The following is a 23,813-nucleotide window of genomic DNA, read 5'->3' on the forward strand; positions in this document are numbered from 1 at the left end:
TGAAATATATTAACCTAAATTGGGAAACTTTTAATTCCATTTTGGGAAATTTTAGTGACATGTGCTGTAGATTGGGACCTAGTTTGCCCTCTAAGTATGTCTGGATAACTCCCTGTAAGGTGATGGTGTGTACACAGTTCGAGAATAAGATAGCCAATCTGTGTGAACCACTGTTGTAATCGTTCTTCAAAATGTGACGGGGCGGTGGGGTAGCCTAGTGGTTAAAGCGTTGGCTCGTCATGCCAAAGACCCGGGTTCGAATCCCCACATGGGTACAATGTGTGAAGCCCATTTCTGGTGTCCCCGCCGTGATGTTGCTGGAATATTGCTAAAAGCGTAAAACCAAACTCAGTCAGTCAGTCAGTCAAAATGTGACTCTATTGCTCATTAATGAAGGCACATGAGCACATTTATATACAGGTGGACATGGACTAATGCTTGTATAGGGATTCATACCCACACATGTAATTGGGTCGACTAGTTGGCTAGGTTGTGCGACCTAGTTGCGAAAATGGGGGTCAGAGATTGACAACTGTTCTAACAATAAACCACATTGATATTACTTGTGAATACTTATATTATTAATAGTATTTGTGGGATTTTTTCCCAGTTTGAACCAAAACTTTGTGATTGAGTGAAGAACATCTTACATAGTTTTAGCATCTGTAGTGTGTAGTATCTGATAACAAACGTTCCCAGATCTAACATGCATGCCACAATCGATGTGAGTGAATGAGTTTTACACTACTTTTAGCAATATTCCAACACAATCACAGCAGGAACACCACGGATGAGCTTCACACGTTTTACACAGATGGGGAATCAAACCCAGGTCTTTGGCATGACAAGCAAACGTTTTCACCAGAATTGTACTCCACCACCCGTTGTTTTGATGATTTGAACAGCCATACTGTTGTGATTGACGTCGAACTCAGTACACACAATCTGCATCCAGTCTCAATTTCTATGACTATCAGATGCTATATCCTGTAAGACTGCATATATATGTAATAGTGACCTGACATTTTTCCTATTTTCTCTGTATTTGGTTTTAGTGGGTTGTTCCATCTAGCATTTCATCTGAGGAAATTTAGTACCACTGGAACTAATCTACAAACCAAATAATTATTTTCCTCCAGGGTAAACCCGAATAAGGAATATGTATGAAAAACATTGGACAAGTCGTGACTAAATCCTGTTTTCCAATCAACTCATTGTAGGACTGTAAGCATTGACTGTACATGCATGCAGCAGGAAGGATAGACCAATCACATTTAGATGATGTAATCTTTTATTCCACAATGCATTCTCCAATCTAGCTATTTTTTCTTCAAGTGGTAAATTGTGCTGTTTTCAAAATTGAGGGATACTAGGCGTCCTTAAGGTTTGTTGCTTTGTATTCAAATATTTGGGGGGCTTTATTTTAATCTTTATAACAAAAGGGTTATTGCACGGTCACATGGTCTTTAAGGCTCTGGGGCGGTGGGGTAGCTTAATGGTTAAAGCGTCGGCTCGTCACGCTGACGACCCGGGTTCAAATCCCCACATGGGCACAATGTGTGAAGCCCATTTATGGTGTCCCCCACCGTGATATTGCTGGAATATTGCTAAAACCGGCGTAAAACCCAACTCACTCACTCACTCACTCACTCTTTAAGGCTCTGAAATAATCTAGATTGTCTGTGCTTAAATTAAATGCATGTATTTCTCGGGTTTGGTGCAAGGTTTAATTATTGTCAGAGCACCCATTTCTCTGCACCTATTTACTCCAAAAAACAATAATTAATATGACATGGTGCTCATGATGTCAATCACTGGATTGACTGGTCCTGACATGGATATTTACGAGGCCCTGCCATACACATCTGAGGTTGCATGGAGCAGTGACGTTCTACACCAGTCAATACATAAGGCTTACCCTTTGACCTACCTCAATACATAACTCCTCAAACAGAATGTGTTTTTGGTAAAAATTATTTGCGTCTGTGATGGAAATTTTGCTTCTTGAAGTAGTTGACAGGAATAATGTTTCAGGATTTATTAATGAACCGAGATTATCAATGCCCATCTGAACATTTTGTTCCTTGTTGCCAAGATCCATTGTTTTCAGCATCAAAGACCTTCTTCTCCAAACCTCTGTAAGCGGCTACATTGTTGCAGCGCATAACTTATACACTTCCCTTTGTTGATGCTGTCGATGTTAGGTTTTGAAATATTATACCTGGTAATTTTATGTGATGTCTGTTGCATCCATTACTATTTTTAGCTGCCTTTGTGGAGAGAGGTTTGATTGTCAGTTGATGGGAAGATGTAACCCAAGATGCATGACAAGGCAAATTTGATGATTTAAATCTTATTTTTGCATTTATGTATTGGTGACGAGAATGGAATGCAGGGTGTGGGGGATGTTATTTGTAAAGAATATTCCCCTAACTCAACATGCTTTTGTGGTGATTCATAAAAAAAAATGTTATTAAACAGGACATAATGAAATCTGTTAAACTCTTTTCATATGACAGTGTTTGTATGAAATGTGTTTTTTTAAAAGTTAAATGTAAGCAATAAAACGTTAACTGCATTTGACTCTGAACATTGTTTACATGAATAGTAACTCAGATGAAGCCCAGGTCATTTTATGACATCACGGCAATAGCTCTCTGGTATTTTCTCGTCTGGGAAATACCTCCTGGATTCTTTCGACAACAAATCCACCTTGGAGTCATTTATTTCGAATGGTTGTTGTTCACGATCTAGCAATACCTCGACCCTGATATATCAATCCCTAAAACCATCTGTGTCCCAGGTGAGCGACATCAAGTGATTTATGTCACAAGTGTCTGCAGAACCGGGTAGTTTGTTATGCTCTGCTGGTTTCCAATGGTACATGGCTGGTTTTAAACTGTCACCCAACAGTTGGATATCTATTTGTCAGTAACTCAAGCCCGTCTGACAAACCAAGATTACTGCTCTCTAGGAGGCACCCGCAATGGCCACAGTGGCGCCCTCTATATCAAAATCATGTGAAGACGACGTTTTTCACTCACCTGTCTTAAAAGAGGAAAGATCAGGACGCTTTTGCTTCATTATATTATCGTTGCCATGGCAATGTTTTGTTATAGCCCAATTAATGTATTTGTAACATGTTACGACAACATGCTGCTTCTAAACATACTAAGTTCTCAGTGTGATTTAAATATGAACAATTTAATGAATAGATGTACAGGTTTTCTATTTCGCTAGCAGGCACCTACAAGCATTCGTCAGATAGCTGACATCGTGTGGTTTATAATTGTTTTAGTTAATTTATTATTACTTTTGTCTATTACTAAATTAACAGTTGTATTAAATGACATGGATGACAACATGAATTAGTACTTATGGCCCAAGATTGAACAAAATAAAGATATATAATGCATACAAATTTAAGCAAAACAATGAAAATAGCAAAGAGAGGTCATTTGTATGAAACTGTATTTAAGTGATAAATCAATGATGAAAAGATAAATTAACTTGCCAAGCGAGAGTTATGTCCCTTGCTCTGTTGAGTCAGACAGTTTGGGCTGTGACCAAATTTATGTGTTGTTGATTTAATGCATGTTTTGTAATTATGATAAGATCATGATGCTCTTGAAATTACATAAATTACAAAATATTGTCCAGATTGATGTTACCTATCATCACAAAGATATACCTTGTGAGAAAGTCCAAAAGTTCAAACAATCACATGGATCTACTTAGTGAAAGAGTGAGTTTGTTTGTTTGTTTGTTTGAAAATATTTTATTCATGAGAAAAGGATTGGGTACAAGTTATACAACTTAGAACACCCTCTCCGTAGTATTTACATAGTATTATTTACATTCATTCTACAAGATGGACAGAGAAGAACAGAAAGATGGGAAAGAGAGGAACAATTGCAGCAATTAAGAAAATCGTTTTGATTGACAAATATATGTTTGAACAATTTTAAATATGTTTTGATTTATGTGAACAGTCAGATCTGCATTGCCATGTAATAGTAACTCATAGGTTATATTCACATTGGTAACACTGCGTAAATTAGTCATCATGGTAGTTCTCTGTACCATGTATAATTGACAGTCAAATAGGTAATGATAAGACTTTTCACAAACATTTCCACAAGAACAACTTGGGTTATCTCTTATACCAGCACGGAATAGATCATAATTCAACTGACTACACATGTAACGTAGTTTTGTAAGGATGATGTTAGTGATTCTCAGTCCAAAATCAAAGTATTGAGGAGCAGTTTTATGTTTTATAACAATATTAGATTTAAAAGAATTCAATGACACGCTTTTTCTCACTTCAACTGGAAGTTCATTCCACATTCTAATTGTGGATGGAAAATATGAATCATACGAAAATTTTAATCATGAGAAGAAAGTGAGACATCATCAGAGTTGCTAAGATTATAGTTACATTTAGATGCTACGTTCCCAGGAACAAGATCAGTAAGGAATGATTGTGCCATGTTATTCTGTATTTTGTAAAACAGACAAAGTTTGCGCTTTCTCCTACGTTCTGCTAAAGATTCCCAACCAGTCTCATAATACAGATGTTCATGATGAGTATATTTAGGTAAACCTGTTACAATTCTTGCTGCTTCTAATTGCAGTTGTTCTAATTTATTTGCTTGATATTGAGCACATCCATCCCATACTTCACACACATATTCGAAATGGGTTCTTATGAACATAACGTAAATTCTATTCAATACAGAGCACGGTAATAAAAATTTGAGTTTACATAGAGAAGATATCATTTTTGAAGTTATTTTTACAATATTATCAATATGGTCAGACCATTTACAATCTTTTGAAAATGTTAATCCCAAATGTTTATGATTATTAACTGTTTTGACACGAACCCCGTTAAAGTAGAGATTTAGTGCATCAACATTCTTTTGCAAGGAGAAAATAATTGCCTCAGTTTTATCAGGATTATATGTTATAAGCCACCGCTTTGCCCAAGCCGCAGCCTTTCCAAGTTTGAATTCAAATCTCTTTCAATGAATAGACAATCATGAGAAGATAAGCCAAGAGACGAATTATCAGCAAATAATCTTGTCAAGCAGTTTAAATCATCAGCAATATCATTGACATAAACAAGAAATAAGAAAGGACCGAGGACTGACCCTTGAGGGACACCACCTTGTAAATACCCCGGCTTCGATAGAGCTCCATTTACAAAGACGCTTTGTGAACGCTTACTTATGTAATCAGCTAGCCAATTTAACAATGAACCATGAATTCCGTATTTTTCAAGTTTCAACGATAAACCTTTATGCCACACAAGATCAAAAGCTTTAGAGACATCACAGAAAACCATACAATAGTGTTTTTTATCATCTAAAGCAGCACAGATTTGGTCATATATTTCAATTAATTGATGGACAGTTGAGTGACCAGACTGAAAACCTGATTGATACTTATACAATAATCGATTTGCATGAAAATAGTTGTACAGACATTTAATCATCACTCTCTCAAACACCTTGCCCACACAACTGATCAAGGATATAGGTCGATAATTAGAGGCCATTGAGGGATCACCCTTTTTAAATAAGGGCATTACATTTGCTTCTTTCCACACACTTGGATATATACTACTTTTTAATGACTGATTAAATAACATGCACAGTGGGATACTTATTGAATGTACAACATTTTAAAGAAACTTATGACTGATTCTGTCCGGGCCAGAAGCTTTTTTAAGATGTAAACATTTGATTATATAAGACACTTCATGTACATCAATTGTTACACGATCTAAAATAGAATCAGTGCGTTTATCAAAGAAAGGCATATCTGTATTTTCTTCATCAATACTAGATATAGACTGAAAATACTGATTAAGTTTCTCTGCTTTCTGCATATCAGTGAATAATGTTGGGTTTTCATCTGCATCATTTTGTCTTAAAGACGGAATGCAAGTGACTGATCCTGAATCTTTAATCAAAAACCGAAGTAATTTCCAATAGGAATTTTTATTACTAGAATACAGATCAAGTAAAAAATCGTTTGTGAGACTGGCATAAAATGAATCCTTTGCATAACATTTCATATTATTTACTTTATTTCTTTGTTTCTTATAAGCCAAAATATCTACTAAACGGTTTGTCTTTTGGGCCTTTTTTCTCATTCTATTTCTTTTTCTACATTCTGAATTAACCAAGGTTTATCAGTTGGTCGAATGGTGACCGTTCTAGAAGGAATACACACAGATATAAAACGGTTGAGATGCTTATAAAACTACTAAAAAAACTACAGAACTACACACCTCAAAGATAACAAATCTACTCAACTGATTATTTTAAGAGACTTATTTATAATTTTAGCCATGACAGGTTTCAAGAAACATGTTTGCTCAGTTATCATCATCATCATCATCATCATCGTCAGGATAAGACGGAAGCTTGCTTTAGTTGAAAGTGACTTGTCTATAAAATTAATTTATTTACAAACTATATTGTTATGTCGTACTGCCTGAGAACTAAATTCTTTTTCTATTACTCTATAGATAAGTCAAAGGTATACTATATTTTCTTCATGTGTATAGTGCTCACCTTTGACCTGTTTCTCATTGTAAGGGTGCGCATTATACATGCTATAATGAATTTTGATCCCGAGCAGAGCAGGAAGCATAATCTAAGTGGTAAATCATTGTCTAGTGATGTTTTATCTCTAATGTCAATTTTTTATTGACCTCCTTTGTTAATAGGTGTTTGTTGATACCTGAATTCACTGAAGGGATTTGATGTAGTTTTTCGTCTCCGCATAATTCTCAAAACATTCTTTTAACCAAAATACTGAATCCTCTAGAGAGAGGGATGTTCATTATACATGGGTATACACTATATTCAAAAAATATGGTAATGAATTTTAAATAAATGACTAGGCCTCTGTTCCAGTTAATATTGTATAAATAAAAAACACTAAAAACTCCATTAGAGTATCAGGTTGAAATAAATAGCATATGTAAAATGCTAATTTGTTTAAGACATATACCATATTTGGATATATGTTCACTAAGGAATATCGTTAATTTATTTGTCAAAAGACAATCTATGTGGATAAAAACAGGCAGGCATTGCTAACCATATTCATCTTTAGACCCAAAATTAAATCAGCATTGGAAAACAAATTTAGAAGAGAGAAATTTAATGTGTAATAAAATATTTCATAGGCTGTAATTTTGCTTAACATTTTGAATATGGACATATTGAAATAACATAATCTGCTAGTGTGGATTCTATTCCTTCGGATTCTATAGCTGGGTACCAGGGCGGATACAGAATCTTTATGAGGAGACTGTGCAGCGCCAGATGAAATTGTACTCTCCCTAGTGAATGAGGGGCAATAGATGGAATATATTTAGTTTACAACATGTCTCACTTGCTTAGATATACGAGTGATGTGTGCAGAGTGCTATGTGCAGATTCGGGAGGTGGGGGGGGGGGAGATAAGAAATGGCCACTATCAGGATTCAAAATAAAGATTTATTTCTTGTTGCCAGCTTCAGAAGAGTTATTTGTGATGACCAATAACGAAGTGGAGAATGCCATAGACTGTAAACAGATCAGACCATTTTGATGTTGGTGTACTCTCAGTACTGTTTATTGCTTGTACTGGGGGTCTCAGTGGTGATTTCTTTGTGTAAGGTACAAAATCCCACCCTTCGTCACAATTTATCTTGATAAGGCCAGACCAATTTTATTTCTTATTTTACAGATTTTGTCCTCCGAAAACCTAAAGGGAGGAGGGGAAAAAAAATAAAAATAAAAATCACCAGTCAAAGTAATATTCCTTTTAAATACTAAAAGTATTTTACTTTTATCAATTTATGAAGTGTATGTGGGGCAAAAGACATTTTCTTGCACATTTTCATTTTTGGCCAATAAAAATGAGCGGGAAAAATTAATTATAATTTTTTTTTCTTATTCTTGAAAAAAAAAATGACCGGCGGATCGGTAAAACAAGAAATAAAATTGGTCTGGCCTAAGTACTATAAAATAGTCTACATTGGGGTGTCAAGTGTTTGATGCTGGTGGATTGGTCAGATATTGAATATGTTTCTTTGGTTTGATATGTTGTGTATCATACTTTCAATTCCTGTTAGTGTTGATGTGTTTTCAGGTTTTACTGTCCTCCATTGCCAGTTCACTCGCTGGTTAGAATAGGTTCTTCACAACCTGTACTTGTCTTAGGAAGTGACTACATTCATCAGGAAATCAAACAAAACTATGAACCAAGTCTGCTCACCGGCTTCAATTTGGTAACCTCTTTTGATAGGTGTAGGTTTGTGTATCAGAAAACAAGCAGATCGGGTATGATGACAATCAGGTAACCCTGTAACTGAGCTTAACACCTGAAATACCCATTTTAGTTAATCTTCATGGCAAACATGAAGGTGAGTAAGGTTTTACGCTGCTTTTAGCAATATTCCAGCAATATTATACAGGGGGACACTACAAATTGACTCCCATGAAGGAACTGAACTAGGGTCTTCGGCATGATGAGCGAACACTTTAACCACGAGCCTACCCACCTCCCCACATGGAAGTACAGGATACCACATCTAATGCTGAATTCTCCACATCAGATGAAGCAAACTGACCTTACCAAGGACTCCACAAACATCAAAGGGCTATGACATCATACTGAGAAGTCAAGGCTTGCAGGGGCTTATCTGGGATTCCAAACTTAGTGTCCTTTGCAGGCAAATTTGGAAAATAACTATTCTCTTGTTAAAAATTGCGATTTTAAAAATATATTATTTTCAGAGGTATTTTAACATTGCTTGGTATTCTGTAATATAAAACTGTGTATAAGAGCCTTTTTCTCCTTGCTGTGATCTGTGGATTATTAGTCACTTTTTCACAGATATAACTTTTGTTACATCTATGTTATGACGAAAATTCATTTTCATTTGTGATGTTGGCATTTTTACTGACTTCGGGCCAAATATTGGTCTCTGAGTAATCCCTACCTGTACAGTTTGACTTTTAATCAATTTCCATTATTATATGGGTTTTTTAACTAATAACCACCCACACCTGTAACCTATATTCATTACAACTATCATGAGCTTTGCATGACTAAATGTACATTTATGATAAGTCAGCTGGAAAATACTTGGCAGCCATTTTACATGCAGAAGTTAACCGACCATGCTGGCATACCTGCATCATGATAAAATGAATGTACACTGATATGGAACTATGGGAAGCGTGGTAAATCATTTATAATAGCCATTTTGATATAACATGAGCCTTGTACTTAAATATTGATGGAACAAATGTGTGGGTTACCATCTGATTGGCTGATAATAAGGTGTGGGATTCAAAGACTGGAACTAATCATAAGACATTTATAAGATGCTAAAAACTTCTGTGGGTTTTGTGGTGACCTTATGGTATATGTGAAGAGCTGGTTTGATTCCATTTAATGGTACAGTGTGTAAATTTCTCATGTGTGTCTCTGTGAGTTTATTGGAATTTTGATGAAAGAGTGTAATATCTCAAGCCTTTTTGTGTGGATCTTCACATATTTTTCCTTGTACATTCCCACCCAAAAACCTTCGTGAAATTCTCCCGAAATCACCCAAATTGCTCACTCATTCAATCATACTCACTCACTCACTCACTCACGCACTCACTCACTCACCGCACTCACTCACTCACTCACTCACTCAATGTGGCTCATCAAATCATGTATAGTCTTTGTTAGGCATACAAAATAATTTGATTTTGTAATATAATATGATGTAATATAATATTTTTTTACCTGACTAGACAATTCACATACCTTGGCAGTGTTAATTTCTATTGGTTCAAAACTACAAACTTCTATTGAATGCTGTGAGAATCTGAAGAAGACAGTTTACTTTGTATTTAAGTGTTTATTAACATGTGGTTTTAGTTTCATAGAAGGATATATCATGCCTCTTGGCATTAAGAACCTCCGATTATAAGTGTATTGTCCATATGAAATTCCAAAGTATCCAGTACTCAATCAAAGCAGTAAAATCTGAAATACCATATTAATCTGGAGAGTTAAACTTTTGGAAAAACAAACAAATTGTGACAGGCAGTGTTTAAGCATCAAGAACATAAGTTAAATTGTCAGTTGTGTGACTATTGAACACCAGGGTTCGCTGTCTCAATAGGCTGGTAATCACAGTGCGGTCGTGAATATGATATATGCAGCGGAGTGTCAAACATAAGTGATTTCTCTGTGATTGATAGGCAATAAAAGATTTAATAATCCAGGATCCAGTTGTGTAAATTTTCGGGAGGAAATAATTCAAGGTCTATCCATTTTCTTCGCTGTGTGTAAAATGGGAGGTTGCTGACAGCCTGGATTAATGCAGTGGAGGGGCCATTTACATCACCCCCCTACCCCCCTGGTTTTATGGTGAAGGGCTGTTTTCTGACAATAGTTATATTGTAAAATGACGAATGTTTTTTGTGTCGCGACATCTACACACACTTCATTCTTTTCCATTTTTGATCACATTTATTTTGTGGCATATGAAATATTTTATGAAATAAAAAGTCATGTGACTGTGTCTTGGGCAACAAAATTTTAAAGTGAATAATATTAGATATCAAATTATAATGATTTATTATGCTTATAATTCAATAAACTTTTGTGAGTTATATTCTCTTTAGTGGATTCTTTGTCTGTGGGAAATGTATAAATACACCAATTTCTGTTCCTTAACTGCAGCTACAGAGAGATACAAAGTACCTGCTTGTAGCAACACCTTGATCACTTAAAGAAAGATATATTTTAAGTAAAACTTGTGGATAATGGTGAACTGGAAAGAGTGAAATTTCACTGTTATAAACTTCAGTTACTTGATTTGTAGAATTGGTTGGGTAGCCTAATGGTTAAAGCATCTACTCATCACGCTGAAGACCCGGGTTTGATTCCCCACATGGTACAATGTGTGAAGCCCATTTCTGGTGTCCCCCGCCATGATATTGCTGGAATATTGCTAAAAGCAGCGTAAAACCAAACTCACTCACTCACTCACTCACTCACTCACTCACTCACTCACTCACTCACTCACTCACTCACTCACTCACTCACTCACTCACTCACTCACTCACTCACTCACTCCTCCACTCACTCACTCATAGCATTATTGAAAACATCTGTGTCCATACCAGCAGTGATCTAATCATGACACAATGTCCAAGGGCAATTCCTTTAAAATCACGTCCACAAGAAGGATGAAACCTTACAGCAGTGTGTTCTAAACAATTGCCCTTTTCCCAGTTCAGCGGCTTGAGCAGAAACTGTACACATGAATCAACTTGATTGATTGATATTAGCCATTTCTTGTTCGTGTTCTTTGATATGTCATAACGACTTTCCTTGATTAGTTAGGATTACCTGTTAATATACAAACATACAGATACCTTATTGAACAGATAATACATCACAGCTTGTATCATCTGTGTCCAGTCACGCCTTGAAAGGGACAGAACTCATCCATTATTTGCTTTTTGCATATTCCTCCTTTGATTTCATTGAAACTATATCAAATTTTGATAAGGTCTCTCTTTAAAAAAGGTATATTTGTGTTTATATTAGTTCCATAACACTAAACTGAGAAGACCTGCCAACAAGAAGATGGATGTATAGCAAAGGGAGATTACTCTCAAGATGAAAACTCCAATCACAATCCAAGTGTTAACAAGAAGTATTGTTCCAATGAGAACTGAAGTTTCAGTTTAAGTTCATATTGCTGTTTATGATAAATCTTTACCTATTAGAATATACATAAGCTTCTTTTGTGTCAACCCTTGTGGAGATCTGTGTTAGTTTTGGTCTTCAGCAACCCATCCTTGATGTAAGAGACCATTAACAGGATGGGTGATCAGACTTTCTGATTGGTTGATGTCATCTCATCCCAGTAATGTATGTCATGATGATCAGCTCCTAACTTGATTATTTACAGACCTATGTTACATAGCAGGAGTATTGCTTAAAGGTCACATGCAACATAATTAAAACACAATTATCACTTATTCATGACATGTAATATACATTGCTGGTTATGAAAAAACATATAAACAAAATTATAAGCGTACAATCGCAAATCAAAAGTGCAATATTGTGTACTTGGGTTTACTTCCCAAGAAACGAAGCAGCCGGGATACCGAACCCAGTCAGAGCGGGTGGGTGTGCACTCAAGTGTAACGGCTGGTTCATTTGCAGATCCCCTCACGGCTCATTGTGTGTGTATATATAGAGATGTTGGGTTTTGTAAATACATGCTCATTTTTTGTGGATAACATTTTGCAATCAACAGACATCATAACATGTCATGTGTTCAAGTATCACACCTGCCTGTCTGTGTAATTACATAATGTGACAGAGACCTAACTCGGGCCATAAATCAATGTGTTTTGTTTATGGTGTATAGCCTGATTGGTGTTAAGTTCAAATTGCATGTGGTCAGTGATCACAGTTGTGTATTGAATATTACCATTAGCAGACAGGCAGGCAGACACACAGGTGTCAATAAAACAAGACATTGAGTTTTGTCTGTGACAACGCAACATATCTATATCACAGTTAGAAATTGTGTCAACGCTAAATAATGACATTGCTTTTAAGTATCGAACTGAGAAAGTGACTCGTAAGAAGAACGTGTGGTGAAATAGACAAATGAAATTATATAAACAGTTTATTTACTGGCATAACATATAAAAGCTCGCTTCTGTGAGATATCAACAAAACATTAGGAAAATAGCTCACACCAAAGCCTTCACCGAGTATTCACTGGACAGCCCGCTTCCAAGTTGCGCGAACCTATTTCACTGCGCACGTGCTATGAGCGCAGCCCAGCTGTTGAAACCAGTTTTCCCCCGAAAAGTCGGGGGAAAATTAGTGAATCGTTTGAATTCCGATTTCACACGGGTTTTTTCATCGCGTTATTTTTCAACTTTATAAGTTGAATTTGCATTTTTGATGATTTGTTTCGGTAAGTCCATACCGAAAGGTACCAGAATCTGCAAAGTTGTGTTTTACGTTGCATGTGACCTTTAAGCAACAATATTGCTGAAACATTAAACAAAAACTAAACACCAAGGACATTCCGGGTTGGAATAGCCCTACAGTAACCTCTATTCATTGTATGAAGTAAGGGTCATTGAGAGTCATTGCAGCCAGTGGAATGTTGCTACATTATCTATCACTGGTTTATCTGGTCCAAGAACATACACACTAGGGACGGGTCCAATATTTCTACCCGGGTACCCAACCCTATTACCCTACCCTACCCGGATACCCGCTATGTTAATTCCTGGTATCAAATTTGAAAGAAATGGCAATATATTCTTCAGCTCGGAGGCTACAGTTTCAAGTTTTTAAGTATCTTAACCATGTATATTCAAAAGAAGTGACTGTAAATTATGTCTAAATCTTCAAAGACAATACAACCTTTTCATCATGAAGGAATAACATATAACATTGTTTAATCTATTAGCCACATGCTCATAACTGGTCCGGGTAGTGAGACGGGTACCCGGGTACAACTAATTACCCACCCGTCCTGGGTATCTGGGTTACCCGTCCCAGCTCCAATACACACTGCCTTGACACATGAACAACAACTTACGTGGTACACTAATTGTATATTTATTGCTTAAAGAATCTGGCAATCTTGACCTCAACATATGCTGTAACTAGTTGTAAATATATAGGATTTTAATTATGGGAACATATTGAATAAGCTTTGCATGAACTGAATAATTCAAGAGCAGAATTATCTCTCTTGCTGGGAATTCTATGATATACAATACAACTATCTGAATGAAAAGAAACAGCTTTGTTAATATGCCTAATTACCTCTATTCTGGTTGGATAATAATATCTTGTGCGGTTGTTTCGAAATTAATCTGGACAAGAATGCTGAGTGTCAAAGAGTCAAAATAAACAAGTGAGATGTACGAAAGCAATATGTTCCCCATGATTGTCATTAGCGCAACCTGTCAGTGTTAACGTAATCTTTCAAGGTTTATCACAGAGGCTGGCTGCCTCAATTGTGAATCATCAAAACTATTTGTAAGAAAACTAATGAGCAATAGAAATTCCTAGGGGCTAACAATAGGATGCTCTGATGTCAGTTTATCAGCAGACTGGCATGTTCGTTCCCATTATGACAGGCGCCGTGGCAATCTACGACAAGGGTGATGTGTACAACTGGACATTTGTATGTAAAACAGCCCTGTGCATTGATCATATTTGGATTATTAATGTGACTAGCATCCTTTGTACATTGCACACATAAATCACATGTCAGTGCTTTCATGTTTCTTGAAGTGTTATTCGTAAAACAGTGGCGTCATTTCATGTTAGAAGTGTAATGCTGAGGAGATGGTGATATGTTTTGTATCAGTCTATGATGTTTATACAATTCTTCAATACATCCTTTCCACTCAGCCCAGGTGTAGACTTTCACAAGTCTCTTATACAATAAATATGAGTTTGAATCATGATTTATAAATTATATGAATAATAAGAATGTGTTGTTCCTATAAAAGACTGGCATCCTTGGATTGTCAGCTTATACAGACTTGCTTATTGTAAGGATAGTATAAGGATAAAATAAGGTTGGAACTAGACATTCATGAGCTTATTCAGTATGGCCTTGGAGCAAGGCAAGCCATGGGGTTCTTTGTTTGAGTGAGTGAGTATGTTTTTATGCCACCTTTAGCGTTATTCCAGCAATATCACAGCAGGGGAAAACAGGAATGGGCTTCACACATTGTACCCATGTGGGGAATCAAACCCGAGTCTTCGGTGTGACAAACCAACACTTTAACCACTAGGCTAGGACTGTTTGGGACGACAGCTTTATGTATGGGAAAACAACAAACAAACAAAGTTTCCCTGTTTATGATACTGGGTGAGTGAGTATGGTTTTATGCCACTGGGCACTAGAAATGGGCTTCACACAATGTACCCATGTGGGGAATCGAACCCAGGACTTCAGCATGACAAGTGGATGCTTTAGCCATTAGGCTAATACAACCCAAGGCATTAGAAGGTTAACAGTCACATCACCATCTCTTCCTACCAGGTACCCATTTACTGCTAGGTGAATGGAGGCATATTTCAAACAAGATCACTTGACCAATGCCACACCACGTATGCTAACAAAACACATTTTATACAGGGATGTCTGTTTTGAAAGAAAATGTCAGAAAATATTTTTTTCAAAATTAATAATTGCTAGTTAAGATGTGCCACTACTTGATTGCTCTATGACCTTTTATATTTTTAATCAAAGTTATTTAGTCCTGTAGTCTTTATATCTCTCACTGTGAATAGGCCAAAACTTGCTCACCCAGCTTAAAGCAATAAATAAATAAATAAAGCTTTGACCTTTTGAAACCAAAGAAAGAACAAAGTTATTTGAATCCAAATCAGTTGATGCTTCTTAATCAGTCTATACTGTTATTTAGACAGGGCTAAGATCAAATTAATCATTAACATATATAATATTGTAATTAGACGTTGCAAGTTGATGTGTTGTTTCAGTTTCATTGCATTTATCAGGAGTGATATGAATTACCGAAAATCATTGGATGTTGATTAATGTAAAATGTAATGTAAATTAGTGAAAAATGTGTAAATAAGCACATCACACACAGAATCATCAATGTAGACAATGGAGTTGGGTGAAACATTTTTAACCAGAAATGTTGATACTTTCTGTTTTAATAATACCTTCGTACATAGTATAAATAATGACTGTAGAGAGTGCCCCTTTAATTTATCAAGAAGTTCAGTAATATCAGTGTCAAATTTAATGGTGATGTATGATAATGTGCCTGTCAAATTGAGTGAAATACCTGTCACTCCCAAACAATCACATCCATTCTGAATTTAATAAGATATCAAGTTTATCAGCTAATTCATCAGGAATATTTATAGCTAGATTTAGGAATCGTTTACAGTTTTGGATTTAATCTGCATTTCAATCCTGCTTCCTTGATTGTAAAAATTTTGTTTAGCTCTGCGAAATAAACATCAGTGAAATCAATTAGCCTCCCCTCCTGGTTTGAAATGTACAACTAACAAGGGTTGTCGATTGCAACTATGGCGACCACAGCTCAGCTCTTTTTGCCTTGCTATCTGAAACAGGGCCGAGTCTTAAAATGGCCAGACATTTATCACAATTGTTATACTTCTAGAATTTCTTACTTTTGACATGTGACATTTTGATGAATGTTAGCTGCGATGATGTCACCTTGTATTAAGTGTTCACTTTTTCAACTTGTTGTTTTGTGCGATTGAAGAAGGGTTTCAGTGAGGAGTCCCTGTAGACTAACACTTGAGCTATGGGCCCTCCAAGACAATCACCCCTAATACAGTGGGTAATCGAGGCTGGCAGGTAGCGCAGTTGATTTCGCTGGCTGCAGTCCACGTCACATGACCTCCCTGGAGCCGCCAATCTCTTGGCCAAGGGGGTAGTGGGCACATGTCACTCTGATTGATTGGATGGTGTTAAGAAAAGACACGAGTCTCAAAATGATGAATAATAGTCGCCCCATGATGTATGTTGAGATTGGCGGTGATGTATTTCACTGTAACATGAAATCGAGTAGAGTACAGGTGTGTGTCCCAGCCCAGCTCTTTTATCATTGCCTGTACGTTGCACTGAAGATATCATACTAGATAACCAATACACATACTAGGAGAAGATGCTCTCATCGCATACAAAAAAAGGAAATAACAGCTTCAATAAGTTCTCAGTATGACGAATGATATGCTGCTGGAGAACCTTGCCTTAATTTGCTCAGTGACATTTACGAAGAACATAAGGAACATGATTCTTAAGATTAGAGTGAGATTGATTCTATCAAATTCCCAGAAAGCTGAGCTCTAATAAACAGCGGTCATGGGTTTTATCTCAGTTTTTTTTTAATTAATTCTCTTGCCAGTTTCAAAGATCATGTATACTAAAATAATTTTCAGTGCATCATCAGTTTAACATAATAATGTTGAATATTTAATGTGAATATGGCCAGAATTTTCTTGTTTCATGTGCAAGTTCACCATCAATTAAAAAAAAAACTTTTTAAAATTGTAAGATAAATGGTCATTAGCAAAAGGAACAAGCGATGTTATTTTAAAAGCCAGTAACTACTAACATCACGTGTACTTTATTTGCATTACATTTATTTTTGAAACAAACATCATTCAACCCTGTCCAGTATTAAATGGGTTATTTTGGAATGCCAAGAAAATCAAAAAATGTCAGGGCTTTTCTCTGAAACCTGTGAAACACAATATACTCTTATAACTGTTTCCAAGGTTTTCTTCATTAAGCTGCACGCGATGAATGGAACAGTGTGGTGACCTTGGGCTGACCTTGGGCTGACTTTGATACCATTACTGTTCATCATCATGAGTGAGTGAGTTTAGTTTTACGCCGCACTCAGCAATATTCCAGCTATATGGCGGCGGTCTTTAAATAAATGAGTCTGGACCAGACAATCCAGTGATCAACAGCATGAGCATCCATCTGCACAATTGGTAACCGATGACATGTGTCAACGAAGCCATCGAGCCTGACCACCCGATCCCCGTTAGTCGCCTCTTACGACAAGCATGGGTTACTGAAGGTTTTCGGGTTCATCATCATGAATGTATGTTAATGTTAGTAATAACATTCAAATAACAGACAGTATGTAATTGTTCTTGCACAGATGATCGTTAATGCATGTTAGGATGTACAGTACACAACCCTGTGCACTTAAAAGAACCAACGATTCCGTTTGTACATGAACAGTGGTGGCCACAGGAATACGTGCAAACACCTAGTTGCGAGTACAGCAACGTGCAGTAAACTTGGGCAAAGTCCACCAAGCCACATTCACTCGGTGCGCCTAGTGGCTACAAGAGTTGTATGGTCCTCAGGGAGTTGAGATTGAAAGTACGATGTGCCGCTGAGAGTGACATCCAGTGATCGAGGGGGAAAAATACCAGCGCCTTGAGCATGTACTAGTTGCCTGGGTATGTGCACTATATAAATATCCTATAATAATATTCCTATAGTAATAATAATGTTAAAGGTCACATGCAACGTAAAACACAACTTTGCAGATTCTGATACCTTTCAGTATGGACTTACCAAACAAATCATCAAAAGTGCAAATTCAACTTATAAAGTTGAAAAATAACGCGATGAAAAAAACCGCGTGAAATCATAGTTCAAACGATTCACTAATTTTCCCCCTCGCGTTTGAGGGGAATTCAAATGGTTTCAACAGCTGGGCTGCGCTCATAGCACGTGCGCAGTGAAATAGATTTGCGCAACTTGGAGGCGGGTTGTCCGGTGAATACTCTGTGAAGGCTTTGGTGTGAGCTATTTTTCTAATGTTCTATTGATATCTCACAGGCACGAGCTTTTTTATATGTTATGACAGTAAATTAACTGTTTATATAATTTCTTTTGTCTATTTCACCACACGTTCTTCTTACCGAGTCACTTTCTCAGTTCGATACTTAAAAGCAATGTCATTATTTAGCGTTGACAGAATTTCTAACTGTGATATAGATATGTTGTTGTCACAGACAAAACTCAATGTCTTGTTTTATTGACACCTGTGTGTCTGCCTGCCTGTCTGCTAATGGCAATATTCAATACACAACTGCGATCACTGACCACATGCAATTTGAACTTAACACCAATCAGGCTATACACCATAAACAAAACGCATTGATTTATGGCCCGAGTTGGGTCTCTGTCACATTATGTAATTACACAGACAGGCAGGTGTGATACTTGAACACATGACATGTTATGATGTCTGTTGATTGCAAAATGTTATACACAAAAAATGAGCATGTACTTACAAAACCCAACATCTCTATATATACACACACAATGAGCCGACACTTGAGTGCACACCCACCCGCTCTGACTGGGTTCGGTATCCCGGCTGCTTCGTTTCTTGGGAAGTAAACCCAAGTACACAATATTGCACTTTTGATTTGCGATTGTACGCTTATAATTTTGTTTATATGTTTTTTCATAACCAGCAATGTATATTACATGTCATGAATAAGTGATAATTGTGTTTTAATTATGTTTGATTTTTTGGTTGCATGTAACCTTTAATGTTAATAATAACATATAGTGAGTGAGTTTAGTTTTACCACTCTTTTAGCAATATTACGGTGGGGGACACCAGAAATGGTCTTCACACATTGTACCCATGTGGGGAATCAAACCAGGGCATTAGGCATGACGAGCGAACGCTTTAACTACTTGGCACCCCAACGCCCCATAATAACATATAAGGAACTGTCAGTATGTAACTGTTCTTGCACAGATGACCCTGATTGCCATAATGCAAGAGAATCCAATGTAGAGCATGTCATTTACATATGACTTGCCTTGCATATGAATATAATTTATCAGATATTGGGTATGTTTCTCAACAGGATTAAGCCAACAGATAAGAATGGTACCATTGAGGTCATCTGTAGATAAAGTTGCAAAAATAAAACGTCTAGTAGGTATTACTATCAGTGTTGACAAACATGACGTCATCCAGTTGGCGAGGAAGTCAGAAATAACCATGACTTGCTAAATACATTGTTTCTTGTTCATCAAGTCAGAAATAACCATGACTTGCTAAATACACTGTTACTACTTCATCAAGTCAGAAATAACCATGACTTGCTAAATACACTGTTTCTACTTCATCAAGTCAGAAATAACCATGACTTGCTAAATACATTGTTTCTTCTTCATCAAGTCAGAAATAACCATGACTTGCTAAATACATTGTTACTACTTCATCAAGTCATAATAAACCATAACTTGCTAAATACATCGTTACTACTTCATCAATTCAGAATAAACCATGACTTGCTGAATACATTGTTTCTTAATACTGGTGTAGCAGGCCATTTCTTCCCCTTTCTAAACCTTCCCTGGGGAGAGTCTGGCCTAGGCCAAACTTTCTCCGGGGAAGATTAAGCTTATGGGGGGAAAGTTTGTTCTAGGTCAAAGTTTCCCCGGGGAAGGTTTGGCCAGGGGGAAAGTTTGGCCTGTTACACCGGTACATGATATTTGCCATTCGAATGACACTGAGTGAGTTTAGTTTTACACCACTTTTAGCAGTATTCCAGCAATATCACGGCCAAAGACACCAGAAATGGGCTTCACCCATTGTACGCATGTGGGGAACTGAACACAGGTCTTCAGCGTGATGAGTGAATGCTTTATCCACTAGACTACCCCACTGCCCCTCAAACCACACTGGCATAATAACCTCTATGTATGTGTAGAATATGGTTTTGTTGTCCCATGACTATGTACAAGCATATAACACATACAGAGATGCCAACCTATATGGTCTTATCGTAGTCACTAAGAAATTTAGCCTCAAATTACGCCAATACAATTGCACTAGAAATTCTACGAAATTTGAAGAATATTCATTAAAATTTGGATATATAAACAAAAACATAAATTTTTGTTGATTAAATATATTTTTGCCAAATAGCGATGACAAGAAGAAATGTAATGCTGCTAATTTTGAAATCTACCATCATGAATTTAAGTATTTAGTTGACTACTAATTTTATGGTCAAACTACTAATTTTGATCTTGAAACTACTATTTGCAACACTTTCGGGTTGACATCTCTACACGTACATCAGCCAATATGCAATATTCAAGTACTTACATGTATAACATCCTTACTCTGTTCGTTAAGATGTGGAACATGTCACATTGAAATTCACGACCACACAAAACAATGATAGCATTTGTCATCAATGTCGGACAGAATGTCATGCTTGTATGACATCAGCTCATACTGTAAGAATGACGTGACTTTAATTGAGAAGCATGACATGTTAATATCATACCTGACAAGGATGAAGGGGAAACATGCACACATGACATTCTCATGACATGTTTGTGTGATTTCTGACATCACAGAGGCATGTTAATCATGACATGTTTGCAAGCCATTCAACAAGCCACCACATATTAACCACTGCATGCTTTATTTCTGCACAAGTTATTTTCCAGTTCTTCACTCTAATCTGGCCAAACATCAGAATGTGCACAGTGTCGCGCTAGATGCTTGTACTCTCTTGTTCCTGCGTAGACTGTGATCATTCTCTAATTAAAAGTTCTGTGTCTACTTTAAAAGTTTGTGTCACGGAGGAGTAGACACAAAAACACAACATGTCAATAGCTTTGGCTTGTGTTGGCAGTTGAGCTGTAAAACTGCCACTAGGTACCAAGCTGATGTTAAGTTTCCACGGGTGTTGCTGATGTGGTTTGACGCTGTCGCATGAGCGTCTGAAGACTTACGGCTAAGTGAAATGTGTACCAGACACTGTCCATAGCGCAATCGCATGAAATTAGCATGTTATTGTTGTTTATGAAGTCGTCCTTGATCAGGGAAGGAGACAGGTGCATCTGATGTGTAGGTCTTAAGACATTATCATTCTGACCTACTGCATCTACATATATGACCAGTTGTAAAGGAAACAGTATTTGGGGGTAAGTTTTCTCTGCAGTGTTTTAGCTATTATTTTTATTATTTGCTCAACAGTAAACTTTAGTTTTTTTGAATAAATTTTGAATTAGTTTGTAGCTCAAAAGTTTGAGATAATGCTATTTGGCATGATGTTTCACTTGGTTGCTTTGAGGTGAAAATGCTGTTCAAATTGGAGACTAATTTGTATTCATTTTCTCTAAAAGTTAACCAAACAACCAAAATATAATTTGTTGTTCAAAATGTATCCCTGCAGGAACATGCTCACAGTAGAAATCACTGGATTGTCTGGTCCAGTCATATAGCTGGAATATTGCTGAGTGCAATGTTAAACAACTAACTGAAAACATACTGATTAGAAACATGAATAACATTTTACAGGTTTCAAAAATCACAGAATGGTGACAATGTTATTTGGTCACTTACATGTAGATTTTGATTAACCTTAGCAAAGTGTGTATATAAGTGATTCTGTTAAGACTACTTATAACAAGGTGAGCTAAATCTGAACTGTAATTAGGAAACAAACTAGATGTGATATCTCTCATACCTGTTTTAAGAAAGTATTTTAAACCACGCTGGTCAGTTTAAATATGTATGCATACCAACAGTATCTTACTTTTTCACAGAAAGACTGAATTTCAAATGGCTTTAATTCCTATTGATATTAATTAATTAGATTTTAAAAAACGTATGGATCATGGTCTATACCCATTGATAAACTATTAATGAGATCAGCTTTTCATGATAAGCTATAAAAAAGTAATTACACTTTTGTAACAGCTATTTTTTGTTCAGCATTGCAAACATCCAGTGAACCAGTTGTATGGCAACATTTAACCTTTTCCTGCATCAGTTTGTTTTGAGATTATTAACCAGATAATGTGAAAATAACCATGTCTACTCATAATGGTATTTGTGTACTGGAATCTGACATTCTCTCTCCTCATGCTTTAACAGTTTAGGTCTATTAAGCCTTTTTCTATTTGTTTGAAATCTATTAAGCTGTTATCTATTTGGTAGTTATCTATTAAGCTGTTATCTATTTAGCTATCTATTAAGTTTGTTTTCTATAAAGTTCTATCAAGCTGTTTTCAGTTAATTTTTCTGTTAGTTGTTGTCATTTTAATTGTTATATATTGAGTTTGTTATCAATTTGGGTATACATTAAGTTGCTGTCTGTTCAGTTCTATCAAGCTGTATTCTGTATTCTGTTAAGCTGTTAACAGTTTATGTTCTATTAAATCTGTTTCTATTCTGTTATTGATTTAGTTATCTATTAAGTTTGTTTTCTGTAAAGTTCGATCAAGCTGTTTTCCGTTAATTGAATTCTGTTACGTTGTGATCCAATTAGTTGTTACATGTATCTGATAAGTTGTCATCCTGTTAGTTATCTATTGAGTTTGTTATCAATTTGGTTATCTGTTAAGTTGTTGTCTAGTTTTTATTGATTAAGGTAATTTGTACTCAGTTGTTTTCTATTAATTTGTCTTGTATGTTGTTGTCTATTAAGTCTTATATCTATTGCACAGTTATCTATTAGGTTGTCTTCTTATAGTGTCATCACGATATGGCTGAAATATTGCCAATGTGACGTAAAACTTTAACTCACTCACTCACTCTTCTAATAGTTGTCTTACATCACCAGTATGTCGTACATCTGCTTCATACAGTTTGCATCATTAATTTGTCTACTATTATGTCTTGTATTAAATTGCCTTCTATTAATTATTCTTGTATCAAGTCATCTTCTATTACGCTGTCTTCAATTTCTTTACGTTGTCTTCTGTTAATATTTCTTTATTGCAGTCACGTGAATTACGGAAGGTGATCTTCACACTCCAAGCCTCCCTGTAATAATAATAAATAATAATAATAATGTGTCCATTTATATAGCGGCAAACTCCACACTAGGTATGCTCATAGCGCTAACAATCAAGGCACAGCACATTATTACCCCGGATAACCCAAACTGCCTGTTAGGCGCTAGAAGGTTACAGTCATATGACTTTTGCCACCGGGTACCCATTTTCCTGCTGGGTGAACAGAGACAATTTTGAACAAACTCACTTGCCTAAGGTGAGACCACATGTGTCACATGTATACTTGATGATATTTGTGCAATTAGAAAACTTAGAAGCCACTTTTGGGTATTTATGATAACAGTAGTGAAAAATGTCTTTTTCTCACATTTAGGAACAATCCTATTGCTCATACAAGTTTAATCTCAATATTGAC

General features: G+C 36.3%; 1 protein-coding gene across 2 annotated transcripts in view; it reads left to right on the top strand.

The window, feature by feature from the left end:
- LOC124254910 (teashirt homolog 1-B-like) overlaps nt 1-23,813 on the top strand; it is a 96,093-nt gene that overhangs the window by 25,063 nt on the left and 47,217 nt on the right. The window contains exon 1 of one of the 2 annotated variants that reach the window (XM_046688751.1): nt 21,476-21,580. The exons of the other annotated variant lie outside the window; for it this stretch is intronic. The gene's annotated coding sequence lies outside the window, so the exon portion shown is untranslated. Of the gene's footprint in view, nt 1-21,475; nt 21,581-23,813 lie in introns of those variants that run through there. 2 annotated transcript variants of the gene reach the window in all.

The sequence above is a fragment of the Haliotis rubra genome, unplaced genomic scaffold, assembly GCF_003918875.1.
Source record: "Haliotis rubra isolate DU_JTF1 unplaced genomic scaffold, ASM391887v1 Scf586, whole genome shotgun sequence".
Lineage (NCBI taxonomy): Eukaryota > Metazoa > Mollusca > Gastropoda > Lepetellida > Haliotidae > Haliotis > Haliotis rubra.